Source organism: Zea mays, chromosome 7, assembly GCF_902167145.1.
Source record: "Zea mays cultivar B73 chromosome 7, Zm-B73-REFERENCE-NAM-5.0, whole genome shotgun sequence".
NCBI lineage: Eukaryota > Viridiplantae > Streptophyta > Magnoliopsida > Poales > Poaceae > Zea > Zea mays.
In genome coordinates, this window is record NC_050102.1 from 103,379,663 (window position 1) to 103,388,809 (window position 9,147).

Below are 9,147 nucleotides of genomic sequence, written 5' to 3' on the forward strand. Positions count from 1 at the left end.
ATCCCTCGGATCTAGTCCGACACGGCCACTGACAGGATCAAGTACCACAATCTCACTCGATGGTGAGTCACAGAGCAAATACAATAAAGCATAAAACCATGCATGTAAGAGTATTAAAATTATTACATCACCATCGGAGTTTTGCAAAAGTAGTCATCATTGTTCGAAGTGCGGCGGAAATAAACTAACGGTAAATAAACAGAGAGATGGGGAAGCCTGTCCCATCACTCCTCATGCTCCTCCTCAGCCGAGGTAGGGTCCCACTCGACAGTCCAACCCGGTGGCAAGATGGACGGCCAAGTCACTCCAGCAACCATGTCCTCCAGAGAACCTGTAAAATTATGCCACAAGCAAGGCTGAGTATACTAATACTCAGCTAGACTTACCCGGTGTGAGGAGTCTACTCCTCTACCTCTAGACATGCAGCTGTTTGGCTGTGGGGTTTGGTTGCCAAAAACACTAGCTGAGTTTCTAAGTCAAGTTTTAACTTTGCCAATTTAAGTGTGACTCTCTTAAGGCTAAATGTGTACTATCTACTCATACATAGTAGCAAATATTATTAGCAATCAACATCTTATATCAACTCATCATATTTCCACTTGTTACTCAATGCAGTACAATGGATCAAGCAGTCTCATTAGCTGTGAGAAGCAGACGATTCGAATCAAGTTTTTATCCTTTCAAGGTAAACCTAAACACACGACGTGGCGAGGCACTCCGTCCCCACACACATCAACTGTCCCCCATCGATTCCCCGTCAGCAGAGAGGGGCTCACCGCCTTGGCGTACAATGCCTCACTGACCCCGACCGCCGTCGTGCAGTGACCGCACTTGTACCCACCATAACCGGAATGGGAGACCACGTCTCAGGTCGCGTGAGGAGGGCAATCTGCTGCCAGGTTCAATCAGGTACTAGGCTTACCGATTTACCATATTTCTCGGCATATGTTTAGTACGTTCAAACGCTTGACACAGGTATCCGCACGTTAATCCTTATTCCAATTTCACCTCGTAGACCATGCATCCCCATGGATCCGTGTCCACCAACCAACTATCAATATGATATGAAAAGTGGGTACAACCAATTCCTGATCTCGCGCGAGTGCTAGAAAAATCACTCGTCTTCTACCGAGATCCTAATTAAATAAAGCAACTACTTGACCTAGCATACTAGTATCCATCTCAAAAGGAATCCTGAGTTCATGCAACTAGGGTTTCAGTCAACTCCTACACTTAAGTGCACAGTACAAGCCTACAAACAATAAGTGTAGTAAAATAGCATATGTAAACGGTTATGCATAAAACCGGGGCTTGCCTTCCAAGGCTGTGGCAGGCAGATCCTCTGGTGCAGACTCGGGTGCTGGATCCGGGGCTACCTCTTGAGCAGCTCCTTGCTCCGGCACGAGGACGTACTCTCCGTCAGCAAGGTTACAGTCTATCGAAATGCAATGAACATGTATGTCATGATTATGCAGGATTTAATAATATTATGCTAAGAGAAGAAAAACTAAGTTAATGAGTAACTTAGGGTTTGCTTGGTCATACGGGGCTTTTAATGGTTTATGCTTATCACTTCTAGGTTTAGGATTTGCTAGGGATAGGCATAGGGAATTGATATTGCCTTTATATATTTCAGTGGACAATTTACAAAGGGTTTTAGGATGACACTAATTTCCATTATTCATTTTCATTTCTTTATTTTCTATTTATGAATTCTAGTGGGGGTTTGAACTACAACAGTAGTTTAACTTTCTCCAAAAATTCTGTAAAAATTACAGTGGGTTGCCATTGGTCATTATAGCCTGTTCTAGGAATTTGAGGTTTAAAATAAAAAGGCTATGCTTTAGACAAAACTAACAAAAGTTGTGTAAAATGGGCCACTTTGCACTACATCTCTTAATTAGAGGTGAGTTCTGCCCTAAGGGTTATTTTTGTTGGCATCTAATAGTAATAATAGGCTTCTGTGCCAAAAATCACAGAAAGCTAAGGGGTGGTCATTTAGTTATGATTTTCTAAAGTTAAATGCCAAAAAGGCACTTTCTACTACATTATTATTTGAAAAATGTCAAACAGCAGATTTCATATTTTTCCTAAGTTCTTAATAACAAAACATTAATTATCCCAAGGGTTGGGGTGCTTTCACCTTGGGGTTATTTTTGTAGGGTTTTTCTAAGTTTTCCTTGTTTTCTTAAAATAAAAGGGATCCTACTTATTTCATATTAAACTAGGGTATAGTAGATTTTTCTAGTAAACTACATTGAATAAGTACTCTAACAAAAATAGGGGTGCCCTCTGGTTCATTATTTAAATCACCTTTTCTATTTTTCTTAACTTTAAGCATATTGTAAATTAAATGGCAAAAACCAACTTAATGGGTTGGACAGAGAAGTTTAGCATTTTTAAACAGGTCAGTAGGTGGATATAAACTTCTCCAAATTTTTCTAACCCTAGTCAAATAGTGCAACTATTTTTTTTTGCCCTATTATTTAGCTTTTGGCCAAAACAATAATTAAATCAGAACCTTATAGTTTTCTGCAGTACTTAAGGGTTTTATATTTTTCCTAAGCAGTTTACATTATTTAAAGTCTGACAAAATTGGTTTGACCAAATTTGGATGAACTAAACAGAAGTAATGAATTATTAAAGTTTCTGTTCAAATTTAAAATCAGATTTAATAAATGTTTTCTGGAAAAGCAGTTTACACCGAGGACCCTGGGTTATTTCCAAACTAATTCTCTCAGTTATACCCCCACGTTACTATTCATTTGAGTCACTGACATTTCACAAAACCCCCCAGACTTCTTTCCTTCTCCCCCGCGGTCCTTCCCTAGGTTTAAACAGTACCCGCAAGAAAGAAAAGGGTGGCGTGGCTTACCGGCGGCGAGGGAGGTCCGGCGAGGGGCGGGGTTGGCTCGGGGAGGCTCTGGCGGTCACAGCGATGTACAGCTCGACGGCGGGGATGGCCGGAATCACTCGGTCCACGTGCGCAGGAGGGTGTCCTCGTCGGCGGCGGGTGTGTCGGCCAAATCACGGCGATCTGGTTCAATCCAATGGCACGTGAGCTCCACGGGGTGACGTAGAGACTGTGTGCACAAGGAATTAGAAAATGGTTCAGTGGATTACCCGGTCCACGCACTCCGGCGGGGTTGTGAACTCCGGCGACTGTGGACTGGCCTCTCCGGCGAAGCAGGCTTCGATTCCTCGCTCGGGGAGCTTCACCGAGGTGTGCTTACTCGTCTCCGAGGGTTGGACGGGGTTGGGAAAAGCTGGGTTGGCCGGTCTACGGCGGCAGGAACTCGGGTGGCCGCGGACACGCCGCGCACGGGCAAACGACGGTGAGTTGAGCTCCGGTGAGGTTTGAGCGTGCGCGGAAGAGTGTGGTCGACGCCCGAGCGGGTTTTATAGGCGCGGGTGTGGGCCATGGCGTCAGCTGGCCTTTGGCGCGACACGGGGCGTGCGCGGGTGTGCTCTGGCGTGCACAGAGCGCGTCGAACACGTGGAGCTTTTCTTCTGCCCATGTTCCACAGCTCACCCAAGTCGCAAACGTGCGAATCTTGGCAAAAATCCGGCGCGAGTCTTTTCCTGGCACCTAGGGTTGTCTCTCATCCGTGAGTTGCCATGGCAGATATGGCCTAGGTAGGGAGATCTTCGGTCGCCAAATCAGGTATGTCACTCTGCCCACCTCGCGACAAAAACCATGCCAAGGCATGTCAAACGTCAAGGTCTCGGGCTCAACTTTTTCCAGTGGGTGCCCTAGGTGGTATGCCACATTTTTGGTATAGAACATAGGTGGTTTTGGTGCCATCTCCAAGGTGAACACGGCTGATCTTTAGTGTAGGTATAGTTTTTGACTTAGAGAGAATTAGAGAGCTCTAGCTCTCTCTCTACTTAAGGAATGGATTTGGGGTTTCTCCAGGGGTCTTTTTGCAACATTTCCTTCCCATAATTGCTGGTTATAAGGTTACTTAAAGTTTGGTTAAAGATTAACTCATGGTTTGCACATTTGCTTATTCTCTCCCCCTCTCAACCATGGTTTTGGGAGATAGGGTTCAAGAGAGGTTTAGGGTTTACTCTCCTCTTGTCCAAGGTAGTGAGTGCACAAAAGCTTGAGTGATGCTCTTAGGTCATTAACAATCTTGATTAACACATGGTCTCCAAGGTTCTTATGTTCTCCTTAAGTTTTTACCACATATGATCACAGTCATTAGTACCAAGGTGTGCTCTAGCCATGGTAACACCTGAGGTGTTACAGCAGTCACCAAAAGCCTAGTTTTACCGACAAATGTTTGCCGCTAATTTTATGTCATGGTATAGTGGAGACCGTGACAACCGCATTTGTGTCATGACCGCCATCGTGTACTGGAGGAAACGAGGCCCGCGACGTTTTCAGTCGGAAGCTCGATAGTGGAGACGGCGGGGAGCATCCGAGAGGAGCCGGAAGCGGAGCACCACTTGCGCATGGAGAAAGACCGCGGCTCTCTACGGAGTTACTCGGCCAAGGTGCTTGGCCCTCGCGCGGGCTTCCCTTTGTGTAGAGGCACTAACGAGGATTAGTTGGACCTTGCGTGGTTCCAGATACCTCGGTAAAAATACCAGCGTCATCCACGAGAGTTTGCATCTCTACCTTGCTTTTTAAGTTTCCGCATTTATATTAAGCATTTAAGTTTCAATCTTGTATTCATACATACATAGTGTAGATTGAAACTTAGCCCTTGCGGTAGAGATAGCAACACTTAGACAAAACCTAGTTTGCACATTCTAGTTTGATTATTTGCATAGGTTTTGCTCCAGGGATTTTTTGTGGCCTAGTTTAGTAAAAGTTTTAGAAGTCCTAATTCACCCCCCTCTTAGGCGTCACCCGTTTCCTACAACGTTGATGTTACATCATGGCCATTTATAGAAAAGATCACAAAGCAAATGCAAATCGATGGGTAAAATTGTTGTGACCATTACTTTACAAAATTGATTGTGTTTGTTTTCATATACATAGAGACTCACCTGTTGTTCTTAAATTATGTTTAGGGTTTCTTGTGGTCTATGGATGGTGAACTATATGGAATATTGGATAGGGTCTTCTCTGTCTGATAACATAACTCAGGTACAGGAGTTTCATTTCATAGGAACAATGTTTATTTTGTTATAATTTATATCACTTGCAGAATGATATAACAAAGTACTCAAGATTAAACACAAAGAAAGGACATCAAGAGACTAACCATCATGCAGATGAAGATGGAGGAAGTTCATATGATGTTGAGATAATCAAGACTCCTTGTGAATTACCTAAATCGTTAAATGCATCATGCCAGGTTCAACCACTTATATCGTCATGTGCTTTGCCCGCTACATTAACATCAACAAACACACAAGAACCGGTGCATTATGCACATATATCATGGAGATAGATGACACCGAATATTTGGAGTAAGTTAATTTTTATTTAATATATTATATGTATGATAAATATTTAGCATCTATGATCTTTCTTTAACTATGAAAACAAATGTTTATTTAATAGAAACATTGGATTCAGAGAACCAAGCCTTATCCAATTTATTTAAGTCTTCAAAAGCTTAAAAGTATATTGGATGTAAATAAACTGATGGATAAGGATTGCTTCAACATAGCTGTTTTCGGATGATCGCATGCAGTGAAGCCTTGTTCTTGTTGGAAAACTTATACCACTACATGGATCTACAGTTTTGTGTATGTTGATTAGTGATTAATTTGTTTTCATATAAATATGATCATTATATCACTTGTCGGGGACCATAATTAGGGGTACCCCCAAGGCTCCTAATCTCAGCTAGTAACCCCCATCAGCACAAAGCTGCAAAGGCCTGATGGGCGCGATTAAAGTCAAGGCTCAGTCCACTCAAGGGAAACGATCTCGCCTCGCCCGAGCCCAGCCTCAGGCAAAGGCACCCGACCCAGGAGGATTCACGTCTCGCCCGAGGGTCCCCTCAAACAACAGACGCACCTTCGACTCGCCCGAGGCCCAGCTCAGGCAGGCTTCGCGGAGAAGCAACCTTGGCCAGATCGCCACGCCAACCGACCGTATCGCAGGGGCATTTAATGCAAGGATCGACTGACACCTTATCCTGACGCGCGCTCCTCAGTCGACAGGGCCGAAGTGACCGCAGTCACTTCGCCGCTCCACTAACCGACCTGACACAGAAACAGCGTCGTCTGCCCTGCTCCGACTGCTGTGCCACTCGACAGAGTGAGGCCGACAGCAGCTAAGTCCGGCCTCGGGCGCCATAGGAAGCTCCGCCTTGCCCGACCCCAGGGCTCGGACTCAACCTCGACGCTGGACGACGGACTCCGTCTCGCCCGACCCCAGGGCTCGGACTCTACCTCGACCTCAGAAGACGGACTCCGCCTCGCCCGACCCCAGGGCTCGGACTCAACCTCGACCTCGGACGGCGGACTCCGCCTCGCCCGACCCGGGCTCGGTCTCAACCTCGACCTCGGACGGCGGATTTCGCCTCGCCCGACCCCAGGGCTCGGACTCAGCCTCGACCTCGGAGGAGTCACTGCCTCGCCCGACCCTGGGCTCGGACCGACCACGTCACAGGAGGGCCATCATTACCCTACCCCTAGCTAGCTCAGGCTACGAGGAACAAGACCGGCGTCCCATCTGGCTCGCCCCAGTAAACAAGCAATGATGGCACCCCGCGTGCTCCATGACGACGGCGGTTCTCAGCCCCTTACGAAAGCAAGGAGACGTCAGCAAGGACCCGACAGCTCCGACAGCTGTACTCCTTCAGGGCTCAGGCACTCCTCTGACGGCCACGACATCACATGAACAGGGCAGCAACACCTCTCCAACAGCCACATCGGCGTGTACTTAGGGCTCTGGCTCCTCTCAGCTAGACACGTTAGCACATTGCTACACCCCCCATTGTACACCTGGGCCCTCTCCTTATGTCTATAAAAGGAAGGTCCAGGGCTGTCGTACGAGAAGGTGGCCGCGCGGGAGAATGGGCCGACGAACAGTCTTTTCTCTCCCTCTCTCCCACGCGAACGCTTGTAACCCCCTACTGCAAGCGCATCCGCCCTGGGCGCAGGACAACACGAAGGTCGCGGCTTCCCCTTTTGCTGTTCTTCCCCCTTTGTGTTCTGTCTCGCGCCGACCCATCTGGGCTGGGACACGCAGCGACAATTTACTCGTCGGACCAGGGACCCCTCGGGGTCGAAACGCCGACAGTTGGCGCGCCAGGTAGGGGCCTGCTGCGTGTTGACGAACAGCTTCCCGTCAAGCTCCAGATGGGTAGTCTCCAGCAACCTCTCCGACCTGGAACGATGCTCCATTTCGGGAGTCTTGAGTTCATGTTCCTCGACGGTAGCTACGACATGATACTCCTTCCTCCGCCGCGCGACAACGACAATGGCGGCCATCAGCTCGCCCGTCGGCGGTGGAATCGACGACGTCTTCCCCACGTGGCGGAAGAGCAACATCCGGGTCTGTCCCGTCACCTTCCCCGCCGACGGAGGAGGAGACGGGGCAGGCATGGCCAAGCAGGAGGCGGCACCTCGTCGGCTGTCGAGCGAGTCGACGGCGCCGGCGCCCCAGCGGGGGATACGTCGGGCGTTGACCTCGCATCTGAGACGAAGACGAGCGTTGTCTCCCCGCAACATGCCAACCCCAAGCAGACGGACGACGCCAGCACGCTCGCGAAGGACTTGCTAGGCGCGAGCCTCGTACCTGAGACAACGGTGCAGTCCGTCCCTGACGCGACTTCGTCACCACCCGTCGATCAAGAGGTACCGTTCGTTTCCCATCCCATGCCTTTTAAATTCAGCTGCGACCCACCAAGCGACCCCGCTTCGGTGGACGCTTTCATAAAGGCATGTCCAAACACTCCGGGGTATCATATGCGGTCACCCTGGGACCGACTGACGGCCGTCTCGACTGACGCTTTCATAAAGGAAGATGACGAGCCCGACTCTGGTTGGGATTTCTCCGGGCTCGGTGACCCCAGTACCATGCGGGACTTCATGACCGCATGTGACTACTGCCTCTCCGATTGCTCCGGTAGTAGCCACAGCCTCGGTGACGAGGACTATGGCCCAAGTCGCGAATGCTTTCACGTCGATCTAGGGGGTCTCGACGAAGGCAACCATCTTGGTATGCCGGAGGACGGTGATCCCCCTAGGCCTGCGCCTCGCGTTGACATCCTTCGAGAGCTAGCTGTGGTCCCAGTCCCTGCGGGGGGTCAGGACGCACAACTCGAGCAAATTTGCGAGATGTAGGCCAGACTCGACGAGGAAGTAGGACAACTTGTGTAGCTTCGGCAAAATATCGGGGCAGGAGTGGGCAGACCGGGCACCGGCCAGAGAAGCGCGTCATCTGGCCCAGGACGTCTAGCACCGCATTGCCGACGATGCCAGGGTGAGGCTACCCCCAGCTTCCAGTGGGGTCGGCCAGAACCTGGCTGCAGCAGCAATACTACTCTGAGCGATGCCGGAACCATCCACCACCGAGGAGCGGCGTATCCAGGGAGAGCTCAGGAATCTCCTGGAAGATGTTGTGGTCCGACGGGCCGAAAGCTCTGCCTCCCGAAGGTAGGGGTACCCCCCGGAGCATCACGCCGCGATTTCCCGGTTCATACGGGAAGCCTCGGTCCACACCGGGCGCATGCGGAACACAGCGCCTGCGGCCCTGGGTCGCCTCGGCAACGAGCACCACCGCCGCGATCGTCGATCCCACCTCGACGAGAAGGTACGCTGAGGCTACCACCCCAGGCGTGGGGGACGCTACGACAGCGGGGAGGATCGGAGCCCCTCGCCCGAACCACCCGGTCTGCGAGCTTTCAGCCGAGCCATACGACGGGCGCCGTTCCCGACCCGGTTCCGAACCCCGACTACTATCACCAAGTACTTGGGGGAGTCGAAGCCAGAACTGTGGCTCGCGGACTACCGGCTGGCCTGCCAGCTGGGTGGAAGGGACGATGACAACCTCATCATCCGCAACCTTCCCCTGTTCCTCTCCGACGCTGCCCGAGCCTGGCTGGAGCATCTGCCTCCTGCGCAGATCTCCAACTGGGACGACCTGGTCAAAGCCTTCGCCGGCAACTTCCAAGGCACATACGTGCGCCCTAGGAACTCCTGGGATCTCTGAAGCTGTCGCCAGCAGCCGGGAGA